This window comes from Arachis ipaensis, chromosome B1 (assembly GCF_059453495.1).
Source record: "Arachis ipaensis isolate K30076 ecotype BB chromosome B1, ASM5945349v1, whole genome shotgun sequence".
Classification (NCBI taxonomy): Eukaryota; Viridiplantae; Streptophyta; class Magnoliopsida; order Fabales; family Fabaceae; genus Arachis; species Arachis ipaensis.
Window position 1 is genome coordinate 97,509,106 of NC_142436.1, and position 20,595 is coordinate 97,529,700.

At 38.3% G+C, this 20,595-nt stretch overlaps 1 non-coding gene across 1 annotated transcript; it reads left to right on the forward strand.

Annotated features, from left to right (window-relative positions):
- The first annotated feature begins 8,819 nt into the window (after window positions 1–8,819).
- LOC148577589 (small nucleolar RNA R71) lies at window positions 8,820–8,927 on the forward strand. Its single transcript, XR_015903844.1, has one exon. It is a non-coding gene; the product is annotated as a small nucleolar RNA R71 (small nucleolar RNA).
- The last annotated feature ends 11,668 nt before the right edge of the window (window positions 8,928–20,595 follow it).

Sequence of the window (20,595 nt, forward strand, 5' to 3'; positions counted from 1 at the left end):
AAGAATAGGGTGATTCCCGAGGTCCCTGTTAAATCCATATTTCATGAGTTCTTTTGTGCTTAATTAGAGTGATTTATTCAACTCTTCACCTACTTATTCACATTAATTGCATAGTTTTACTTTTCCTTCCTTATTATGTCATATAATGAAAAACATGTTTTCTAAGCTTTAAAAATTAATTATTTTAATTACCTTTATTTCCATTCGATGCCGTGATTAGTATGTTGAGTAGTTTCAGATTTTCTAAGGCAGAATGACTTAAAGGATGAAAAAGGAAACATACTAGAATGGAAGGAGGAAGCAAAATGGAGCTTTAAAGAAACTGGTATCCACGCGATCGCATGGATGACGCGATCGCGTGCCAAGCACGAATCAGCAGCGATGCGGCCGCATGCCTGACGCGACCGCGCGCCTTAAGCAGAATACACATGATGCGGTCGCATGACTGACGCGACCGCGTGGCAAGGAAAAGCTCCAAATGATGCGACCGCGTGACCCACGCGGACACGTGACAGAGGCCACGCACCAGAAATTACAGAATACGCCCCCCGCGAATTCTGAAGCCCTTTTTGGCCCAGATCCAAGTACAGACAGCATAGACCAGAGGTTATAAAGTGTGGGAATGCTTCCATTCAAGGAGAGCTCGCATATTTTCATCTTTCAATGATTTAGATTTAGTTAAGAGGGAGATCTTCTCTCTCTCTCTCTTTTAGGATTTAGGATTTCTTCTTGTTTTAAGAGTAACTCTGGATCCAGGTTTAATGTTCTTTTAGTATTACTTCTATTTATTTATTCCAACATTTGAATTGATTATTATAATTTATGATTTATTCCATGTTACAGATTTCTAATTGAATTAATGATAATTTGAGGTATTTTAAGTTTATGATTGTTCTCTTGATTTAAGTTGCCATTGCTTCCCATCTAAGGACACTTTTATTATTTCAGCAATTTACTTTTTCCCCTTTTGGTTTTGGTTAAGAATTTAGTAACTCAACAGTTATTAAACTCAACATAATTGATAATCGTTATCTTGCTAATTAAGTTGAACTTAAATAATCCCAACCTTTTCTCAGGAAATAATTAGGATTCAAAGGTCAATTTAATTAGTCCCTTGACTTTCCTTTGCTCCGGTAAAGGTTGACCAAGTGGAATTAAGATACAACTTTCATTATTGTTGAGAAGGGTAACTAAGTTGGACTTCTAATTTTCCTTATCTTGCCAAAAGTTGTTTTACAATTATTATTTATTTTTACTTGCCATTTAATTCACTCGTCATTTAAATTACTTGCTTCTCACCTTTTAAACCCTGATTACAACCTTTATAGCCAATAATAAGAACACACTTCCTCGCAGTTCCTTGAGAAGACGACCCGAGGTTTGAATACTCGGTTAATAATTTTTAAAGGGGTTTGTTACTTGTGACAACCAAAACGTTTGTACGAAGGGATTTTTGTCGGTTTAGAGACTATATCTACAACGCGACTATTTTTATGACATTCTTGACTGGCAAAAATCCTAACGTCAGTACCCTTCAAACTGAAGGATGGTGAATACTCGGATATCCTATATACCAAGTTCTGAGGCGGGATCGGGAAAGTCTGGCCAATCTTGTGACCGAGGTAGTAGTGTTAGTGGTGCAAGAATTCTATGTCAATGCCTGGGTCACCAAGAGGCATTATACAAGTATAAACCCGAAGAAAAGAATTAGCGCAACATGGTCAGAGGGCACATTATAGATTTCAGCCCTGAGAGTGTGCGGGTGGCGCTACAGTTGCCAGAGCCACAAGATGACCCGCACTCTTACATTCGAAGGGTCAACTCTGACCAAAGACTGGATTAAGTTCTTGTTGAGATCTGCATGCCTGGAGCTTAGTGGAGGATGGACGCTCAAGGCAAGCCTTACCAACTGGGTAGGCTTGACCTTAAGCCAATTGATAGAGGATGGTTGGAGTTTATCCAACGCTCAATCATCCCTACGAGTAACCGCTCTAAGGTTATAGTTGAGAGAGCAGTAATGATCCACTGCATCATGCTCGGCAGTGTGGTGGAGGTACATGAGGTGATCCTCAAGAAATTTACAAGGTAGCTGACAAACCCTCCACCCAAGCAAGGCTGGTGTTCTCTCTTCTCATATACCGCCTATGTGTAGCAGCTGGAGTTTGCATAGGGGTAGATACCCTGATTGACAAGGAGAGACCCATCACAAGAAAGGGTATGGAGCACGCTAGGGAGCCTGCACAAGGACCAGAGCAAGAACCCATTCCGCCACCTCCACAGGATATTCTGGAGATGCCTCAAGGGATGTACTATAGTGCACGAAATCGTGATCATTCATTCCTTGGTAACGGCGCTAAAACTTAATACGCTCGTTCATAATCTTAGTTCTTTGTCACAACTTCGCACAACTAACCAGCAAGTGCACTGGGTCGTCCAAGTAATAAACCTTACGTGAGTAAGGGTCGATCCCACAGAGATTGTCGGCTTGAAGCAAGCTATGGTCATCTTGCAAATCTCAGTCAGGTAGATTCATATGGTTATGGATATTTGATAAATAAAATATAATTAAAATATAAAACAGGATAGAGATACTTATGTAATTCATTGGAGAGAATTTCAGATAAGCGTATAGAGATGCTTTGGTTCCTTCTGAATCTCTGCTTTTCTGCTGTCTTCATCCAATCGTTCCTACTCCTTTCCATGACAAGCTGTATGTTGGGTATCATCATTGTCAATGGCTACATCCCGTCCTCTCAGTGAAAATGGTCCAAATGCGCTGTCACCGTACGGCTAATCATCTGTCGATTCTCGATCATGCTGGAATAGGATTCAGTAATCCTTTTGCGTTTGTCACTACGCCCAGCACTCGCGAGTTTGAGGCTCGTCACAGCCATCCCTTCCCAGATCTTACTCGGAATACCACAGACAAGGTTTAGAATTTCTGGATCTCAAAAATGGCCGTAAATAATTCTAGCCTATACCACGAATACTCTGATCATAAATCAGGAGGCTAAGAGATATGCATTCAAGCTTGCTTTCATGTAGAACGGAAGTGTTTGTCAGGAACGCGTTCATAAGTGAAAATGGTGATGAACGTCACATAATCATCACATTCATCATGTTCTTGTGTGCGAATGAATATCTTAGAGAAGAAATAGGCTTGAGTTGAATAGAAAAACAATAGTACTTTGCATTAATTCATGAGGAACAGCAGAGCTCCACACCTTAATCTATGGTGTGTAGAAACTCTACCGTTGAAAATACATAAGTGAAAATAGGGTAGACATGGCCGAGTGGCCAGCCTCCCATGGAGGTCTAGAGATCTAAAATGATCAAAAGATGCTTAATACAATAGTAAAAGGTCCTATTTATATCAGACTAGTTACTAGGGTTTACAGAAATGAGTAAATAATGCAGAAATCCACTTCCGGGCCCACTTGGTGTGTGCTTGGGCTGAGCATTGAAGCTTTCACGTGTAGAGGTCTTCCTTGGAGTTGAAGGCCAGTTTATAACTTGTTTTTGGCGTTTAACTCTGCTTTGCAACCTGTTTCTGGCGTTTAACTCCAGAATAGGGCAGGAAGCTGGCGTTGAATGCCAGTTTGCGTCGTCTAAACTCGGGCAAAGTATAGACTATTATATATTGCTGGAAAGCCCTGGATGTCTACTTTCCAACGCAATTAAGAGCGCACCTTTGAGACTCCTGTAGCTCCAGAAAATTCACTTTGAGTGCAGGGAGGTCAGAATCCAACAACATATGCAGTCCTTCTTCATCCTCTGAATCTGATTTTTGCTCAAGTCCCTCAATTTCAGCCAGAAAGTACCTGAAATCACACAAAAACACACAAACTCATAGTAAAGTCCAGAAATGAGATTTTTATTTAAAAACTAATAAAAATATATTAAAAACTAATCAAATCATACTAAAAACTATGTAAAAATAATGCCAAAAAGCATATAAATTATCCGCTCATCACAACACCAAACTTAAATTGTTGCTTGTCCCCAAGCAATTGAATATCAAATAGGATAAAAAGAAGAGAATATACTATAAATTTCAAAATATCAATGAAACTTAGCTCCAATTAGATGAGCGGGACTAGTAGCTTTTTGCCTCTGAATAGTTTTGGCATCTCACTTTATCCATTGAAGTTCAGAATGATTGGCATCTATAGGAACTCAGAATTCAGATAGTGTTATTGATTCTCCTAGTTCAGTATATGTTGATTCTTGAACACAGCTACTTTATGAGTCTTGGCCGTGGCCCTAAGCATTTTGTTTTCCAGTATTACCTCCGGATACATAAATGCCACAGACACATAATTGGGTGAACCTTTTTAGATTGTGCCTCAGCTTTGCTAGAGTCCCCAATTAGAGGTGTCCAGGGTTCTTAAGCACACTCTTCTTTTTGCTTTGGACCTCGACTTTAACTGCTCAGTCTCAAGTTTTCACTTGACACCTTCACGCCACAAGCACATGGTTAGGGACAACTTGGTTTAGCCGCTGAGGCCAAGATGTTATTCTTTTAGGCCCTCCTATCCACTGATGCTCAAAGCCTTGGATCTTTTTTACCCTTGCCTTTTGGTTTAAAGGGCTATTGGCTTTTTGCTCTTCTCTTTTGGTTTAAAGAGCTCTTGGCTTTTTCTGCTTGCTTTTGCTTTTTCTTTCTTTTATATATATATATATATATATATATATATATTTTTTTTCGCATTTATTTTTTTCTGCAAGCTTTGTTCTACACTGCTTTTTCTTGCTTCAAGAATCATTTTTATGATTTTTCAGATTATCAAATAACATTTCTCCTTTTCATCATTCTTTCAAGAGCCAACATATTTAACATTCATAAACAACAATATCAAAAGACATATGCACTGTTCAAGCATTCATTCAGAAAACAAAAAGTATTGTCACCACATCAAATTAGTTAAACTAATTTCAAGGATGAATTCAAAATTCAAGTACTTTTTGTTCTTTTGTGATTAAAAACATTTTTCATTTAAGAAAGGTGATGGATTCATAGGACATTCATAGCTTTAAGACATAGACACTTAAACACTAATGATCATAGAGTGAAGATACAAACATAAATAAAACATAAAGCATAGTAAACAAAAAATAGAAAAATAAGAACAAGGAGATTAAGGAACGGGTCCACCTTAGTGAGGGTGGCGTCTTCCTCTTCTTGAAGAACCAATGGTGCTCTTAAGCTCCTCTATGTCTCTTCCTTGCCTTTGTTGCTCCTCCCTCATAGCTCTTTGATCTTCTCTAATCTCATGGAGAATGATGGAGTGCTCTTGGTGCTCCATCCTTAGTTGTCCCATGTTGGAGCTTAATCCTCCTAGGGAGGTGTTGATTTGCTCCCAATAGTTTTGTGGAGGAAAGTGCATCCCCTGAGGTATCTCAGGGATTTCATGGTGAGGAATTTCCTCATGCTCTTGTTGAGGTCCATGGTCTCTTGTTTGCTCCATCCTTTTCTTAGTGATGGGCTTGTCCTCATCAATGAGGATGTCTCCCTCTATGTTAATCCCAGCCGAATTACATAGGTGGCAAATGAGGTGAGGTAAGGCTAACCTTGCCAAAGTGGAGGACTTGTCAGCCACCTTGTAGAGTTCTTGAGGTATAATTTCATGAACTTCCACTTCCTCCCCATTCATGATACTATGGATCATGATGGCCCAGTCTATAGTAACTTCAGACCGGTTGCTAGTAGGAATAATTGAGCGATGAATAAACTCCAACCATCCTCTAGCTACAGGCTTAAGGTCCGGTCTTCTCAATTGAACCGGCTTGCCTCTTGAGTCAACTTTCCATTGAGCTCCTTCTACACATATGTCCATGAGGACTTAGTCCAACCTTTGATCAAAGTTGACCCTTCTAGTATAGGGGCGTGCGTTTTCTTGCATCATTGGCAAGTTGAATGCCAACCTTACATTTTCCGGACTGAAATCTAAGTATTTCCCCCGAACCATGGTAAGCCAATTCTTTGGATTCGGGTTCATACTTTGATCATGGTTCCTAGTGATCCATGCATTTGTATAGAGCTCTTGAACCATTAAGATCCCGACTTGTTGAATAGGATTAGAGAGAACTTCCCATCCTCTTCTTCTAATCTCTTGTCGGATCTCCAGATATTCGCTCTTTTTGAGCTTAAAAGGGACCTCAGGGATCACCTTTTTCTTGGCCACAACTTCATAGAAGTGGCATTGATGGACCTTTGAGATGAATCTCTCCATCTCCCATGACTCAGAGGTGGAAGCAATTACCTTCCCTTTCCTCTTTCTTGAGGTTTCTCTGGCCTTAGGTGCCATTAATGGTTATGGAAAAACAAAAAGTAATACTTTTACCACACCAAAATTAAAAGGTTTGCTCGTCCTCGAGCAAAAGAAGAAAGAAAGAAGGAGAAGAAGAAGAAAAATGGAGGAGAGGGAGAGAGGTGTGTATTCGGCCAAGGGGAAGAAGAGATGGTTGTGTTGTGTGAAAATAAAGAAGGAATGAGGGGTTTATATACGAGTAGGGGGAGGTTTAGGGTTCGGCCATTAGGGTTGGGTTTGGGAGGGAAAAGAATTTGAATTTTGGAGGTAGGTGGTGTTTATGGGGAAGAGTGGAGGGATGTGAGTGGTTAAAAGGTGATGGGGAAGAGTGATTGAGGTGAATGGTGAAGGGTATTTGGGGAAGAGGGTTATGAAAAGGTGTGAAGAGGGGAGAAGAAGGGTATGTGGGGATCCTGTGGGGTCCACAGATCCAATGGGGTCAAGGACTTAGCATCCCTGCTCTAATTAGGCGTGCAAAACGCCCTTAGAATGCATGTCTGGCGTTAAACGCCAGCTTACTGCTTGTGTCTGGCGTTTAACGCCAATTCCATGCTCTGTTCTGGCGTTAAACGCCAGTCTGGTGCTTGTTTCTGGCATTTAACACCATCTTGATGCTTCTTTCTGGCGTTAAACGCCAGTTTGATGCTTCTTACTGGAGTTTAAACGCCAGTAAGCTCTTCCTCCAGGGTGAGCTATTTTTAATGCTGTTTTTCATTTTGATTTTGATTTTTCAGTAGTTTTTGTGACTTCACATGATCATCAACCTAAAGAAAACATAAAATAGCAATGGAAAATAAATAGATATAATTAAATAACATTGGGTTGCCTCCCAACAAGCACTTCTTTAAAGTTAATAGCTTGACAGTGAGCTCTCATGGAGCCTCACAGATGTTCAGAGCATTTTTGGGACTTCCCAACACCAAACTTAGAGTTTGACTATGGGGTCTTTGGTTGACTCTGCAGTGAGAGAAGGTTTTCATGCTTCCTCTCCATGGTTACAGAAGGGGATTCTTGAGTTTCAAACATAAGGTTGTCCTCATTCAGTTGAAGGACTAACTCTCCTCTGTCCACATCAATAACAGCTTTTGCTGTGGCTAGGAAGGGTCTTCCAAGGATGATGAATTCATCCTCATCCTTCCCAGTGTCTAGGATTATGAAATCAGTAGGGATGTAAAGGCCTTCAACCTTTACTAACAAGTCCTCTACTAATCCATAAGCCTGTTTCATTGATTTGTCTGCCATCTCTAGTGAGATTCTTGTAGCTTGTACCTCAAAGATTCCCAGTTTCTCCATTACAGAGAGTGGTATAAGGTTAATGCTTGACCCTAGGTCACACAGAGCCTTCTCAAAGATCATGGTGCCTATAGTATAGGGTATTAAGACTTTACCAGGATCCTGTTTCTTTTGAGGTAATTTCTGCCTATCCAATGCATTCAATTCATTGGTGAGCAAGGGAGGTTCATCTTCCCAAGTCTCATTACTAAATAATTTGGCATTCAGCTTCATGATTGCACCAAGGTACTTAGCAACTTGCTCTTCAGTAATGTCTTCATCCTCTTCAGAGGAAGAATACTCATCAGAGCTCATAAAGGGTAGAAGCAGGTTCAATGGAATCTCTATGGTCTCTAGATGAGCCTCAGATTCCTGTGGTTCCTCAAAGGGAAACTCCTTACTGGTCAGTGAACATCCCAGAAGGTCTTCCTCACTAGGATTCACATCCTTCTCCTCCTCTCTGGGTTCGGCCACACCAAGTAAGGTTATGGCCTTACACTCTCTTTTTGGATTCTCTTCTGTATTGCTTGGGAGAGTACTAGGAGGAGTTTCAGTGACTCTTTTACTCAGCTGGCCCACTTGTGCCTCTAAATTTCTAATGGAGGACCTTGTTTCATTCATGAAACTTAGAGTGGCATTAGATAGATCAGAGACTATATTTGCTAAGCTAGATGGACTCTGCTCAGAATTCTCTGTTTGTTGCTGAGTGGATGATGAAAAAGGCTTGCTATTGCTAAACCTGTTTCTCCCACTATTATTAAAGCCTTATTGAGGCTTTTGTTGATCCTTCCATGAGAAATTTGGATGATTTCTCCATGAGGGATTATAGGTTTTTCCATAGGGTTCACCCATGTAATTCACCTCTGCTATTGCAGGGTTCTCAGGATCATAAGCTTCTTCTTCAGAAGATGCTTCTTTAGTACTGTTGGATGCAGCTTGCAATCCATTCAGACTTTGAGAAATCATATTGACTTGCTGAGTCAATATTTTGTTCTGAGCCAATATGGCATTCAGAGTATCAATTTCAAGAACTTCCTTCCTCTGAGGCGTCCCATTACTCACAGGATTCCTTTCAAAAGTGTACATGAACTAGTTATTTGCAACCATGTCAATGAGTTCCTGAGCTTCTGCAGGCGTTTTCTTTAGGTGAATGGATCCACCTGCAGAATGGTTCAATGACATCTTTGATAATTCAGACAAACCATCATATAATATATCCAGGATGATCCATTCTGAAAGCATGTCAGAAGGACACTTTTTGGTCAGTTGCTTGTATCTCTCCCAAGCTTCATTGAGGGATTCACCTTCTTTTTGTTTGAAGGTTTGAACATCCACTCTAAGCTTGCTAAGCTTTTGAGGAGGAAAGAACTTGGCTAAGAAAGTCGTGACCAGCTTATCCCAAGAGTTCAGGCTATCTTTAGGTTGAGAGTCCAACCATATTCTAGCTCTGTCTCTTACAGCAAATGGGAAAAGCATAAGCCTATAGACCTCGGGATCAACCCCATTGGTTTTAATAGTATCACACATCTGCAAGAATTCAGTTAAGAACTGAAAAGGATCTTCTGATGGAAGTCCATAAAACTTGCAATTCTGTTGCATCAGATAAACTAATTGAGGCTTTAGCTCAATATTGTTTGCTCCAATAGCAGGGTGAGATGCTTCTTCCATGTAAGTTGGAATTTGGTGCAATAAAGTCACCAATCATCTTTCTTGCATCTCCACCATTATTATTATTTTCGGCCATGTCTCCTTTTTCGAAAAATTCTATCAGATTTTCTCCAAAGAGTTGTGCTTTAGCTTCCCTTAGCTTCCTCTTCAGAGTCCTTTCAGGTTTAGGATCAACGTCAACAAGAATGTTCTTATCCTTGTTCCTGCTCATATGAAAAAGAAAAGAACAGAAAAGAAGAGGAATCCTCTATGTCACAGTATAGAGATTCCTTTATGTGAGTAGAAGAAGAGAAGGATAGAAGAAGGAGAAGAGAGAAATTCGAATTTAAATTAAAAAAAAAGGAAAAATATTTTTGTTTTTATTTCAATTATTAGTTAGAATTCGAAAATTAAATGAAATAAAGATAAAAATTAAAGTTAAAATTCGAAAATTTTAAGAAGAAAAATGAAATGAAATTAAATTAAACTTTAAAACAATTAGTTAATTAAAAAGGAATTTTGAAAAAGGGGTTAGTAATTTTTGAAAATTGGAGAGAGAGAAGTAGTTAGGTGGTTTTGAAAAAGATATGATTGAAATAGAAAACTTTTAAAATCAAATTAAAAGTCAAGTAGTTAATTGAAAAAGATTTGAAAATCAAATTTGAAAAGATAAGAAGTTAGAAAAGATTTTGAGATTAAGTTTTGGAAAAGATATGATTGAAATTGAAATAGATATGATTGAAATTTAATTTGAAAAAGATTTAAAAAAGGAAATTAAAAAGATTTGATTTTTGAAAATTAAAGATGATTACTTGACTAACAAGAAACTAAAAGATAGGATTTTAAAAGATAGGATTCTTAATAGGCCAGTAACAAACTTAAAATTTTTGAATTAATGAGATTAATTGCTAGCATTAATTTCGAAAATATGAAGTAAGAATAAGAAAAAAATTTTGAAAATCAACTTGAAATTTTAAAAAATATGAAAAAAAAATGAAAAAGATTTTATTTTTGAAAAAGATTTGAAAAAGATAGAATTTTTTTAATTGAAAATTTGATTTGACTCATAAGAAACAACTAGATTTTAAAAATTTGTGAAAAAGTCAACTCAAATATTCGAATTTTATGAGAAGAAAAAGGGAAAGATATTTTTTTGATTTTTGAATTTTTAATGATGAAAGAGAAAAATAATGAAAAGACTCAAAACATGAGAATTCAAGATCAAAACAATGAATGCATGCAAGAACACTATGAATGTCAAGATGAACACCAAGAACACTTTGAAGATCATGATGAACATCAAGAACTTATTTTGAAAAATTTTCAAGAAAAGAAAAACATGCAAGACACCAAACATAGAAATTTTCAAACTTTAGACACTAACAAATTGAAAATACAAATGAAAAACAAGAAAAGACACAAAACAAGAAAATATGAAGATTAAACAAGAAGACTTGTCAAGAACAACTTGAAGATCATGAAGAACACATGCATGAGTTTTCAAAAAATGCACAAATTTTAAAAATATGCAATTGATACCAAACTTAAAATTTGACTCAAGACTCAAACAAGAAACACAAAATTATTTTTGGTTTTTATGATTTTATTAATTTTTTTTTCGAAAATAATTTTGGGAAAAATGAAAAAGAAGAAAAAACTTTTTTTTTGTATTTTTCGAAAATAAGAAATAAAAAGCTTAAAATTAAAATAAAATTACCTAATCTGAGCAACAACATGAACCGTCAGTTGTCCTAACTCGAACAATCCCCGGCAACGGCGCCAAAAACTTGGTGCACGAAATCGTGATCATTCATACCTAGGTAATGGCGCCAAAAACTCAATACGCACGTTCATAATCTTAGTTCTTTGTCACAACTTCTCACAACTAACCAGCAAGTGCACTGGGTCGTCCAAGTAATAAACCTTACGTGAGTAAGGGTCGATCCCACGGAGATTGTCGGCTTAAAGCAAGCTATGGTGATCTTGCAAATCTCAGTCAGGCAGATTCATATGGTTATGGATATTTGATAATTAAAATATAATTAAAATATAAAACAGGATAGAGATACTTATGTAATTCATTGGTGAGAATTTCAGATAAACGTATAGAAATGCTTTTGTTCCTTCTGAATCTCTACTTTCCTACTGTCTTCATCCAATCATTCCTACTCCTTTCCATGGCAAGCTGTATGTTGGGCATCACCGTTGTCAATGGCTACATCCCGTCCTCTCAGTGAAAATGGTCTAAATGTGCTGTCACTGCACGGCTAATCATCTGTCAGTTCTCGATCATGCTGGAATAGGATTCAGTAATCCTTTTGCATCTGTCACTACGCCCAGCACTCGTGAGTTTGAAGCTCGTCACAGCCATCCCTTCCCAGATCCTACTCGGAATACCACAGACAAGGTTTAGACTTTCTGGATCTCAATAATGGCTGCAAATAATTCTAGCCTATACCACTAAGACTCTGATCGTAAATCAAGAGGCTAAGAGATATGCATTCAAGCTTGCTTTCATGTAGAACAGAAGTGTTTGTCAGGCACGCGTTCATAAGTGAGAATGGTGATGAGCGTCATATAATCATCACATTCATCATATTCTTGTGTGTGAATGAATATCTTAGAGAAGAAATAGGCTTGAGTTGAATAGAAAAACAATAGTACTTTGCATTAATTCATGAGGAACAGCAGAGCTCCACACCTTAATCTATAGTGTGTAGAAATTCTACCGTTGAAAATACATAAGTGAAAATAAGGTAGACATGGTCGAGTGGCCAGCCTCCCATGGAGGTCTAGAGATCTAAACTGATCAAAAGATGCCTAATACAATAGTAAAAGGTCCTATTTATATCAGACTAGTTACTAGGGTTTACAGAAATGAGTAAATGATGCAGAAATCTACTTCCGGGCCCACTTGGTGTGTGCTTGGGCTGAGCATTGAAGCTTTCACGTGTAGAGGTCTTCCTTGGAGTTGAACGCCAGAGGAGGTAGGGGCGTGACATTGAGGAGCTTAAATGCTCCAGAGGATTCCCCGAAGGGAGTAATGGCTGCCATCACTGAGGTGGTCTAATTTCATTCTCCCTAATTTATTTTATCTCTATTTTCTTTGTATTCTATTATCTATTTTCTATTCTAGTTGCATGATCACACTTAGAGTTTCTTTGTTTTCTAGTAGTATTTCTTTTGTTTATTTTATTTAAAGATGACTTATGTACTCCGCATCAAGCTTAAGAAAAATTTATTGAAAAAGAAATAGTAAGATGCACAAGGTCTTGAGTCATATTATGAGTTATTCTAATTACTTAGATGTGGTGGCCTTATCTTTATTTTCCGAATGTATGATTCAACTGTGCATACTTCATGTTGGGGTTGGGCATATTAGGTCTTGAGGAATAACAATTTAGAGAAACATTATTGATTCTCTGAAATACTAAAAAGATTGATTCTTGAAGCAAAAGAACCACCAAAAAAAAAAGAAAATCAAAAAAGAAAGAGGAAAAATCAAATGAAAAAGGTCCAAGGCTTTGAGAATCAATGGTTAGGAGGGTCAAAATTGATCTAAAAAGCTCAAAAGAGTCGTTGTCCCAAACTATATACTTGTGCTATGAAAGTGTCAAGTAAACCTTGAGACTAAGCATTTAAAGTCATGACCCAATGCTGTTGAAGAGTACGCCTAAGGCTCTAAGCACCACTGTCTGGGAATAAATGCAAAGTAAAAGTTGAATCTAAAGTGTTCCCCCAGTTAAGTGCTTGTGGTGTTTATGTATCAAGCTAAACTTGAAAACAAAACACTTAGAGTCACGGCTGGGCTCAAAGGTGTGTTCTAGAATCAATAAGAACATAAAGAAGAGAATCAATAATATCATCTGAGTTTTAGTTCAGAAGGAAGCTAATATTTCTGAGCTTCAAAGGATAGTGAGGTGCCAAAACTATTCAGAAATAGAGTGTTAATAGCTCCATTTAGTAATTGGACCTGCGCTTCATTGACAACTCGAATCTTGTGTGCTTTCTCTTCCTTGGTCTTATATTGTTTTGGTTGCTTGAGGACAAGCAACAGTTTAAGTTTGGTGTTGTGATGCGTGCGCATCTTATACCCTTTTTTCTAGCATTTTCTAGTTGTTTTTAGTTAGATTTTATTAAGTTTTATTATATTTTAGGGCAAAAATCCTCTTTGGATGATACTTTGTGATTTTGTGGTGTTTTTATGATTTCAGGTAAATTTCGGGTGAATTTGGCAGAGTCTTATGCAAAGAAGAAGAAAGGATAGTAGATGCTGTCAACCCTGACCTTCTTGAATTCCAATGAGCATAACATGAGTTACAGAGGTTCAACGGCATTAGAAACCTACCTTCCAGATCTTTCCAACGATATATAATAGTCTATACTTTTCTTCTGGAATCACTGCCAACACTGCTGCTAAACGTCGAGCCTGGCGTTTAGCGCCCAAGAGGGACATAACCAGCACCCCCTCTCGGCGTTGAACACACATTTTGGCATTGAACACCCACCAGAATGCCAGAACTACCCCTCTTCGGCACTGAACACCCATTTTGGCACTGAACGCCAGTAGTACGGGTCCGACCTCACTCATGGAGAATCTTTAATTGGATTTAGCTCTTAATTGTTATCTTATCTGTTTTTTGTAATTTTTAATTACAAACAATATCTTTTAGGTCTAGAATTCAACTTTCAAATCAAAAGATTTGATTTGATCTATATTTGATTTTGTTTTGGTTTAGTTTGAATTTGAATTCTAGGATTAGTCTTATAGGTTTTTACTATAAAAAGGGACCTCCTTCCTCCCCAAGGACATAGTCGATCTCTCCTCTGTGAGGGGGACTCCTCACTTCTGCATTTTTCTGTAAGTCATGAGCAATTAAACCTCCTGGTTAAGGTTAGGAGCTCTATTTATTTATATGAATTAAGATTATTATTCTTCTATTTTATTTAATGTTTGATTCAATTCTAAGGTGTTGCTTTCGTTCTTATATGAATCATGGTGGAACGAAAGTGTGACCCTTATTCTACATGAGCTCTTGTGATTCTCAAGAGAGCTATTTTGCTTGAGCCACGGCTTGAAAACATTCCTCCTAAACTGCGAATTACCTGGACTAATTTGGATATGTGACACAGAATCCGGTTAGCCTTGGGCAATTGGGGTTTTTGTGGCACTAAACTAGTTTTCTGAACATCACCCTCTAATCCGAAATAAGTAACCTTGTCTGTGGCATTTTAATAGGATTAGAGGTGATTAAATCACTAAGAGATTAGGTTTTAATCACTTATAGTTTGCCATAGAATGAATCACTCATTGCTAAAATTGTTGGTAAGAAGTCTTAATCCAGAAAGATAAACATCTCCAAGACCTTAACTATTTTCTCATCATTGTTTTACACCAATTCTGTTTAATTGCTTTCTTTACTTGCTAATTTACTGTTTATGTATTTACAACAACAACAACAACCACCTTTTACTATTTGCCTGACTAAGTCCAACTGGATAAGCCTTGCTTGCTGAATCCAATAATCCTCGTGAGATCGACCCTCACTCACCTGAGGTATTACATGGACGACCCGATGCACTTGCCGGTGAAGTTGTATGAGTTCAAATTTTGCGCACCACATATTGGGAGCTTCTGAAGGCGAAGAACTTTTGTGTTTGTGGGACTCTATTTTGGTTTGATGTATATATAGATACTCTTATATCTCCATTGTATATGTATATTATGCTTTATCCCTCTTAAAGGTTGATTTGGAGAAACAGGTTCTTTAAAGTGTATTTTGGGCCTTTTGGGGCTTCTCATGTATATATGTATATATGTATGTATGCTCTGGCAGGTTTTAACTTTGCGAGCTGGATTAGAAGCTTTGTTAACTGTATCTTTGGAATTTTTTTCCTATGTATATATGTATATGTCACTTTGCTCTTATCCTATCTGGTTTATGTTTATCACCTACGTGAGTGATGCGCTTTTCTGTTTAACGCTTTTGAGTAACTTTTCCTCAAAAGGCTCCTAGATAAAACCCTTTTTCACCTATATTATATATATGATTTTATTTTTAGAAGTCATAATGTCTCGCCACCTCAGTGTTTTGACTTAAGCATAAGACTCTGTGTGGTAGGGTGTTACATTATGGTATCAGAGCAGTTCATTCATGTAAAGCCTGAGGAATGGACTGACTGTGCTTCTATGCATACTCTGTGTGTCTGTCTATGTGCTAATAGGATATCTAACTGATATATGTGGTATGAATGTTCATGAGCATGCATTTGGGACTTTGAAGCACTAGACTTGCGATATTGAGACTGATCACCTTGATATCACTTAATTGGTGTGAACAAGAACCTGATGGCACCTCTTGGACGCGGTCGTGGTCAAGGGAGAGGTCATAACAGTAATGAGGAACCTAAAATGGCTATGAACAACCCTGTGAACTTTATGAATGCTATGGAAAATATGGCTGCTGCTATGCAGGCCACTGTAGAAGTGTTGGGTCAGCAAGCGAATAATGGAAATGATGGGAATGGAAATTAGGGCTCGATGACACTGGCAAATTTCTTGAAAATTAATTTACCGATATTCAGAGGAACCACGAACCCAACAGAAGCAGATAATTGATTTCAGGCGATAGAGCGAGCTCAACAAGCACAGCAGGTGCCTGATGAGATATTTTGGAGGAAAAATAAATTTCTCCCAAAACACACAAATCTAACCGGCAAGTGCACCGAGTCGCATCAAGTAATAAAAACTCACGAGAGTGAGGTCGATCCCACAGGGATTGAAGGATTGAGCAATTTTAGTTTAGTGGTTAATTTAGTCAAGCGAATCAAGATTTGGTTGAGTGTTTTGTGATTTGCAGAAATTAAATTGCATGGAAGTAAAGAGAACAGGGAATTAAAGTGCTGAATCTTAAAGAACAAGAAATTAAATAGCAGAAACTTAGAGTGCAAGAAATGTAAATTGCGGAATCTTAAAGTGCAAGAAATGTAAATGGCTCGAAATGTAAAAGGGAATTGGGGAATGGATTTGCAGAATTTAAACAAGGAAAAGTTGAATTGCATTAAACAGAAGAGTAAAAGGGAATTGGGATTGAAACGGATCTTGAAGCAGTGAAGTAAATGAACATTAAAAGCAAGAAACAGAATGTAAATTGGGAATTCAGATCTCAGGACCCAGAGACTAGAAAACCAAGTCTAGATCTCAATGCCTTCCTAGATCCAACAAGAATAATTGCAAAGGAAATTGTAAATTGCAAGGAAAGTAAATGAGAATCAAGTAACAGAAACGGAAATTCAATTGCAGTAAATAAACAGAGAGATCCAAGGTTGAGATTGAAACAGAATTTCTTCAATTCTCCAACCCAAAATCCAAGACAATTGTAATTGAAATTGAAAGCAATAAAACTGAGAGGAAGAGAAGTGAATTCTCCTTCCTCAAGACAAGAAATTAAAAATCACTCAATATCAAAAGCTCTCCGAAAACTATTATGAAAATTCCAAAAGAAAGCTCCCCGAAGAACTTGAATTCTATCCTATTTATACACTTTCTTCCAATGATCTGCAAGCCTTGAGTTGGGCCCTTGCTCTTGGTGGAATTGGGTTGAAAGAGGCCTTGGTTGATTGCTCTTGAAGTTTGGAGAAGAACCAAAGTGAACCAATTGAACCGGGTTTGAGTTTTGCAAAAGTTGGACCAAAAGTTTGAGCAAAAGTTAGGGTCTAACTTTTGCTCCAACTTTTCATATCAGCTAGCACCACTTGGCTGATATGAACGTTGGTGCCAACGTTAGGGGTCTAACTTTGACCCTAACGTTGGCCTTGCCTTGTGTACTTGTGGCGCCAACGTTAGCCACCAAGTTAGGGGGCTAACGTTGGCGCAAACTTTTGGTGCCCAGGTGAGAAATTTCAAGTTCCAACGTTAGCCTCCAAGTTAGGGGTCTAACGTTGGGGCTAACTTTTCAACCAAAAGTTTGTGCAAAAGTTTGATGCTAACTTTAGGTCCAGCTTTTTGCTTCCTGGTTCAAATTCACTTATTCCATTGTCCTCTCTTCACTCCTAGCCATTCCTTCTTGCTTCAACCTTTCTCCAAGCTTTCTTCACCTATAATTAATCAACCAAACTCATCAAAGCTATGCTCATAATCATGAGATATTCATTCTATCATAATATGCAACAATTTTAGCATAAAACCTCATGAAATGGCATGAATTTATACATGGTTGATTCAATCAAGGGAAACATGAAAATCTACTCAATTAGCTTGCTTATGGTTCAAGAAAGTGCATAATTCTAATGAAAACAAAAGAAAAAGACTAGTTAAAATAGGCTAGGATGACTTGTCATCAGTGCCTGAAGATCAGTGCATCGAGTTTGCAACTTATCAATTAATGGGCGATGCACAATATTGGTGGCAGGGAACGCGATGCCTTCTGCAGTAGGTTGACAATGCTATACCCTGGAATTCTTTTCAAGCTGAATTTTACAAGAAATACTTTTCGAGTTCAGTCAGTACGGCGAAGGAACTTGAATTGCTATAACTGAGACAGGGTGCAATGTCAGTGGCTGAGTATACAAATAAATTTGAGGAACTGTTCTAGTTTTCCCGAATTGTCTGGGTGCTTCGAGAGACTTCGAGGAATGGAAATGAATTAAATATAAAGGAGGACTACGGAGCAACATTCTAAATACTGTGGGCCCTATGGAGAGCAGAAATTTTCTGAATTAGTTTACAAAAGCAGAATGGCTGAGGATTGTGCGAGGAATGCTATGTTGGACAAAGGAGATCACAGGGGATCCTTCCAGAGAAATCAAGGAAGAAACTTTGCACATAGGGGCCAGAACATTAAGCGAGGAGGCTATATTCCACCAATACCTCTGGGACAGAATGCTCACAGGAGAGGCAACAATAACAGTAATAATCATCAGGGAAGAAGGTTTGGAAAGTAGCCACAGAATGAAATGACTTGTGTGAGATGAGGGAGTTACCATCCAAGGACTCCATGCAGAGCGGTTATCTAAGAACTGCGTTCTGCTCGACTGTTCTAAAAGTTTGATACATTTTATGTCAGAAGGGTCAGAAGGACCGGTTGTGGCATAGGGGTACTATTTGAACTCTCTGGTAGTAAATTGTAGTGGATGTGAATGTCAGGGTGTTATGTTGTTGGCTGCAAATGTGACGGGCAAGGAACAAAGGTTAGGTAAGATCCCGATCATGAATAAATTTCTAGAATTGTTTCCAAAAGAAATTCTTGAATTTTCTCCTGCTCGAGAAATCGAGTTTATGATTGAATCAGTGCCTGGAGCAGGACCAATATCGATTGCGCCTATAGAATCTTTTGGAATTAACTAAACTTAAATCTCAGCTTGAGGAATTAATGAGTAAGAAATTTATTCGCCCAAGATTTTCACCGTGGGGAGTTGGTGAAAAAGAAGGATGAAAGTATGTGTCTATGCGTGGACTACAGGCAACTGAACAAGGTCAAAGTAATGAATAAATATCCACTGCTGAGAATTGACGATCTAATAGATCAGTTACAAGGAGGTGGTGTTTTCTATAAGATTGACTTGTGATCCGGTTATCACCAGATAAGGGTATAAGACAAAGACATCCCTAAGACTACTTTCAAGATCCGTTACGGTCGCTATGAGTATACCGTAATGTCCTTTGGGTTAACAAATGCTCCTGTAGTGTTTATGGACTTCATAAATAAAATTTTCAATCCGTTTGGATAAGTTCGTTGTCGTCTTCATTGATGACATACTCATTTATTCTAAGACTGATGAAGAGCATGCTGAACACTTGAGAACTGTGTTATAGATACTGAAGAAAAGGAAACTCTATGCAAAATTGTCCAAGTGTGAGTTCTAAAAAGGCGAAGTAAAGTTTTTAGGCCATGTAGTAAGCAATCAAAGGATAGTTGTAGCGTATGCTTCACGACAGTTAAGACCTCATAAAGTTAATCATTTGATGAACGACCTGGAACTTGCTGCAGTTGTGTTGCCGCTGAAAGTGTGGAGGCATTACCCTTATGGGGTTAAATTTCATGTTTCCTCTGATCATAAGAGTTTGAAATATCTCTTTGATCAGGGAGAGCTTAATATGCGGTAGAGGAGGTGGATGGAGTTACTAAAGGACTACGACTTTGAGCTAAGTTACCATCCGGAAAAAGCAAACGTGGTGGCAAAAACCTTGGGTCAAAAATCACTATATGTTGCATGGATGATGCTTAAAGAGGTGCAACTTTTGAAGGAACTTGAAATTCTGAGCCTAGGAGTTAAAGAAGTAGCTGGGGGTGTATGCTTGAATCAATTACGAATCTCGAGTACCTTTAAAGATGAAATTGAGAAAGCTCAACAAAATGATCAAGAATTGCAGAAGGTATTACCGGCAAATGAAACAGGGAAACGATGGAGAGTCTCGTGGGACAAAGACGGAATCTGAAGGTACAAGGGGAAAATGTGTGTGTCGAATGTTGGGAATTTGCGGCAAGACATCCTGAAGTAAGCTTTTTAAAGTAAGTTCTCAATTCATCGGGGAAACACAAAAATGTACCATGATCTAAAGTCGATGTTTTGGTGGCCTGGTATGAAAAGTGACGTAGCGACACATTTTTCAAAATGTCTAACTTGTTAGAAAGTAAAGATTGAACACCAGAGACCATCGGGAGCCCTTCAACCTTTAGAAGTTCAGCAATGGAAGTGGGAAAGCATATCAACGGATTTCGTATCTGGTTTGCCGAGGACAAGAACTGGATTTGACATAGTATGGGTAATTTTGGATCGACTGACAAAGTTTGTTCACTTCTTGCCTGTTCAAATGAACTATACCTTAGAGGAGCTAGCACGTTTATACATAAAGGAGATTGTAAGACTGTATGGTATTCTGATGACTTACATCATCTACCTCTTCCTCTAATCTAAAAGGATCATAGAATTGGTAGAATCTCATTCAAGTGATGCAATTATATGAACTATATGATGAATTTATGGGATATTACTTTGAAATGTGTCTTGCTTGAATTTCAGGTGAAAAGAGCAACAAAAAATGAAGAAAGCAACGAAAAAGAGAAAAAAAATAGAGAGCCTTGGATACAGGGGAGCGCCTTTGGCGCATCGTTCTTGCAAAGAGCACTTCAAAGCCCAGGGTAGCGTGCTACACTCGTTTGAAGAGCGCTATGCTCGTTTGAAGAGCGCAACGCTCTCCTGCAAAGCACTATACATGACCAAGATAGCACCCTTGGCGTAACGCTCTCTTTCAAGAGCTCTTTGTGTATTCAGAAGGAGCACCTTGGGCACTACGCTCTTCAGCAAAGGGCGCCTGCGATAGTTTGCAAAGTTGCGATTGAAAATTCGGCTGGTGATGCGTACG